Source organism: Lepidothrix coronata, unplaced genomic scaffold (genome assembly GCF_001604755.1).
Source record: "Lepidothrix coronata isolate B3197 unplaced genomic scaffold, Lepidothrix_coronata-1.0 Scaffold27, whole genome shotgun sequence".
In the NCBI taxonomy this organism is placed as follows: domain Eukaryota; kingdom Metazoa; phylum Chordata; class Aves; order Passeriformes; family Pipridae; genus Lepidothrix; species Lepidothrix coronata.
The window spans coordinates 7,053,067-7,057,902 of NW_016690207.1; positions in this window are offsets into that span (position 1 = coordinate 7,053,067).

Sequence of the window (4,836 nt, forward strand, 5' to 3'; positions counted from 1 at the left end):
TTTTATTTAAACCATGGGGAAAACCTGTATTTATGAACCTCAGTAGGACACCCTCATAACCCAGTCAACGCACCTAGAGGTTACCTCAAGTGTTTCTTCAAATGAATGGTTAATTGGACATCCACCTGCATGTTTTAGCAGATGATTTTTGTTTTCCAAATACCTTGGAAAACACTGGCATAGCTTTCAGTAAACACAAAACCTTGTTACTTGTTTTTCACGTGGTTTAATGCTGATTTATCTCAGTCTGAGGTTTACTTGAGTCCTAGTTATGTGGGTGGATCAGATGTGTGTAGATCCAGAGGAGGGAGGCTGGAATCATCTTTTTTAACTGGTACTTTGAACTTCTCAACAGATAAATCTGCATTTCTCACCCTACACTGCATTTGCAGCTGCTGATCCCTCCAGAAGTCAATTCATTTGAGCTCCCTCCTGTTCCTGCAGGTGGATCACTCTCTGGGTATAACCACTTTGTCTTGTGGACTATAGAATGAATTCTGCATGAGTAGTTCAAATTGTGGTAATTAATGATTTAATTTAGGGATGACACAGCATCTGTCAGGTGACCCCTTCAGTGTGGATTAGGTCACTTGAACCTGATTAATCTTGTACATGGCATCCTGCACTGAGACCCGAAAACTGCTACACAGAGGTAAATATTTTAAGAACCAATTTGTTTCCTTATGCCTGGAGGTATTCACCAAACCAACCTGGTGAGCCTTTGCATCCATATCTTCTAATATTATTTTTTTCTCACTGTCCTCCAGTTTGCAACACCTGGAGCAAAATAACTCACCTGCCAGGACCAAAATCCTTATTTATCATATATGAAAATAATTGAAAGAAAATATTCTAATTCCCAAAAGCCCTGCTGTTTGTGTTACTTAGAGTCAAAATCTGTAAATTAGAAAATGGGATGGACCTGCACCATGTATTTCAAGAGGGAAAAGAAAAAAAGCCTTAAATTCAGCTCTAATTAAAGGGGCAAAGGGTGTCACCTCCAAGATGTAACTTGACAGAAAGCGCTACCACCTCGTTGAAAGATTTCTTAACAACAGTTTTTGTTTGTTTGTTTGTTTGTTTGTTTTTATCAAAGCTGCTGTGTCCATGAAACACAGTAAATTACCAGTTCTGAAGGGAAGTGAAAAAGAAAGGAAACTTCCAATTGGCATAGGCCAATGAGGAAGGAAATAAAGTAAAATTTGACTGGGCATCTCAATATTTTGGTGTTTAACTGCTTTTTGAGACATTATTAGTGAGCAGAAACTGTCAGTAGTTAAAAAGTAAACAAAAAATTAAGAAAAACTGGATTCTCATAGGGTACTTTTCCCATTAAAGTTGTTTTATCTGTGCCTTGCATTAATTTTGACAGCAAATGAGAACACTTTCCAGAAGCAGAAGTGTGCTGGTCCTTCGGAGCTCCAGGATCAGGAGGTTCCACAAGGACACTTGAAGGAGCAGAAAGTGCCAATAAAATCCAGGCGGAGCATCACTAAGTGGCTGTGTTGACCCAGAGCAAGGTGGTCAAAGCCTGGAAAACAGAACGTCATTTTGTTCTACCTGTGTGCTGATACTTCTTGAAGTCTTAACACGGACCTGCAAAGGTCCTGGCAGTGTTTGAAACCTGGTGAATGGCTTTAACGAGTTTTTGTGTCATTCTGAATTAGTTTTTAGCAACAACAGAAGATTTTTCATTTTGTGCTCAGGAAAGCAATGGCTGCTTGGTATTTACACGACATACATAGAAAAATGTGCTGCTATACATAGCATATCATATATATCATATACATATCATATGCTTGATTACTCAAAAAAAAAAAAGGTATTTGCACCGAGGACTTTTAAAGTGCTTAAGCAAGTTGCTTTTAAGTCAGGCTGTGGTGAGAATTGTTCCTGTGTGCTCAGTTATACAGGGAAATTATGGGTCTGAGACAGTCACAAGCCCTCAAGTCACTGCAGCTTTATGAATTACTGACCTCCCTTTGCACTGCTTTGTTTGTGTCAGGAAATAAGTTCTGTTTCGTGGCTGGGGTGGCCTGAGTAGCTCAATGACAAGCAATAACCTCATAAATTGTTGTATTGAGGTTTGCTTCTGTCAGTGTTGCTGTACTAAGAGTGACTTCCAACTTGAGTTGGCCCCTGAAATGGCTCAGAAAGGGTTTTAAAGCTGGTGCTGGTGAAAAACAGAGTTATCTTGGTAAAATGAAGTTATCTTCTCTGTCAGTTTTAGCATTGCAATGTCATGTGCCACCTCTGTAGGAAAGTGGTACTTTACCAAAATCAAAAACTTGACTGTATTGTTGTTCCAACCTGTGCTGGGACAGCTGGGAGTGGGAAGGTGTTAATGTGCAAAGCTCAGGATTTCTCCAAAAGTCCAAAGTGTTTGGTTGGCACAAAATTAGCACTTTCTTCCTTTGAAGGACAACTCAAAAGCTTTGCCCATGTTTTTAGGCATCTGTGAGCAGGAGAGCCCCGGTCAGAGGGAGGAGTCCTTTGTAATTAGAATGTGAGTTAGTGCTGGTTGATAGGATTTATTCCCTTTTCATTTTTCAACTTGTGTTGTGGAGGTGAGTCAAAGTGATGTGGGCAGGGTGAAAGGATCTGTTCAGAGTGAGCAAACCCAGGAACTCCTTCCAATGGGAATAAAGTTTTCACTGACTATGTCCACCCACCTGGATTTTAACAGTTTTGTCAAGAATTACAGAGTTCGTATTAGGGCTGGATTTAACCCCTGTTTACATTTTTCCTGCTTTTCTGTGCTCTGAGACAAGCATAAGAGAGAGCAACAACTAATGGGTGGGAACAGTGGTTCCTAGCTCGTTGATTCTTCAAGGGCAGTGCTCTCTTCCCTCAGGAGTTGGGATGGGCTGCAAGGTGAGGCAGATCTGCCCACATGTCCCTGCCATCTGGGGGAAGGAATCCGAGGGCTTCTCCTTCAGCCCATGGACAACCCTTGCCCCACAAGTACTTGGGGGCCAGCAACAAGTGTCTGACATTTGGAGAATTCATCAGAGTTTACCAATTTTTCATGCAGTGAGGAAGATGTAGTTGGGATGTTAGGAAAAGTCACAGAAAGTAAAGACCCCTTAATGATTGTCTTGAGAGGAGAAGAGTTTCCAGACAATTATACCCCGTGATGCTGCTTTTGGGGTGGAAGATGGCCTAGAACAGGTCTGCAAGCCTGACCCAGCCAAGCAGGGTCCTTGTTCCAGCTTGACATTTCCTCCAGGGAGTTCTGGCGCCATCCAGGGGAGCACGGCTTGCTCCTCACCTCTGACATTCTCCTGCTTTAGGTGGGTGCATTAACAGCATGTGCAGTGTCACTGTACCCCCCCAGCGTCACTGTCCCCTGCTACCAGGGCAGCTGGAACATCAGGCAGTTCGTTGTCTGAAAGACAGCAAGAGCTGGACCACAAAACAGCAAAAACCCCCATATTGTACCACATCCCTGGCCCTCTGCACCAACAAAGCGAGGGAAATAAGAGGAATAATAAATGGCAATAAGGGAATAATAAGGGAAATAAGAAAGAAAATAGATGAAAAGTCAAAGCTGCATGCTTTTTCTTTGGTGGTAACACCAATGCTAAGTGGAAACTTGTGCTTTGTGTGGAGCACAAGGAGGCAATGCAGGTGAGCCGGGTCAGCTCTACTTGTTTTTAATAAACCAAAGAGAAATGGGCAATTCCAGCACACTGTCTGCATCTCTCTGCCCAGCTAAACCAGTTGAGACATTCGCAGCTCGTTAGCAGAGAGGACCTTACCTGACTTAGAGTTTTGGGCGTGCCCGAGTGTGCAGCCGGGTTTCACAACACGCAGTGCCAGAAACCAGGCAGTCAGGCCTGACCACTCTGCCAGGCAAACACTGCTGCTGCTGATTCAGAGCTCACAAAAGGGGTCCTCTGCTTTCACGAGCCTTTGAAGAAAGAGACCTAGCTCTCTCTATAGGCCCGGGAGCAAGTTTACATCCTCGGAGTGTTTCCTAGGGTTTTGGATTCCCTCTGGAGTCCTGTGGCTGTCAGTGGCTGGCACCAGCAGCAAGGGCATGGGAAATGATCCCCCTGGATTTGGAAAGCGAGTCTCGGAGCTGTCTGGGGTGTGTTGGAGGGCTGAGGGTGTTGGTTGCACAGTCACATCCTTTGCCTCCTCTCATGCCCGTGTCATCCCCGGGATGGAGCAGATAACTACTGCCCTTGGCTCTGCCCAGCTTGCATGATCTCAGGAAGGCAAAGCTACTTCTGATCCATGTTTTGTGAGCAGGACTCACTCCTGAGCTCTTGAGAAGCATTCGAGATCAAGGGAGAAGTTCCCGTCCAAATGACACCGTAATCCCTGAACAGCTTTCGGAAGGGAAGCACCACCCCTGCTCTGCCCAAAAGCAGCGTGTGGCCAATTGAGGGCAACTCATTGCACTTTTACAGCTCCCATTCTCCACAGCCAGTAATTATTCCCCTTGCATTGCAGAGGGAGAGGCTGAATCAGCCCAAGATGACTGGCCTGGGGCCCCGGAGCAGGAATTGCTGCCGCTGTGCCCATCAGCAGAGCCCAGCGCTCCCCTGTGCTCTCGGGGGCTGCCGGTTCAGCGGGAAACCACAGCGCTGCTGGGTGACGTTCTCCCCTCCTCCCACTGAATCAGCCTTTTATTTACTCTTTGGAATGCAAAGTAACAGGACACCCTGTGTGTATTATCTCTCTCCCAATCTTTTGTAATGCCGTGGAAGTTGCCGGACCGGATTGAGCGTTTGAGATGGGGTGGTTTCGGGGTTGTCTGGCAGGAATCTGGGTGGGAGGGCACTGCCGGTGAAATTTGAATTTGGGAGTCACACTGAGAGCAGGATC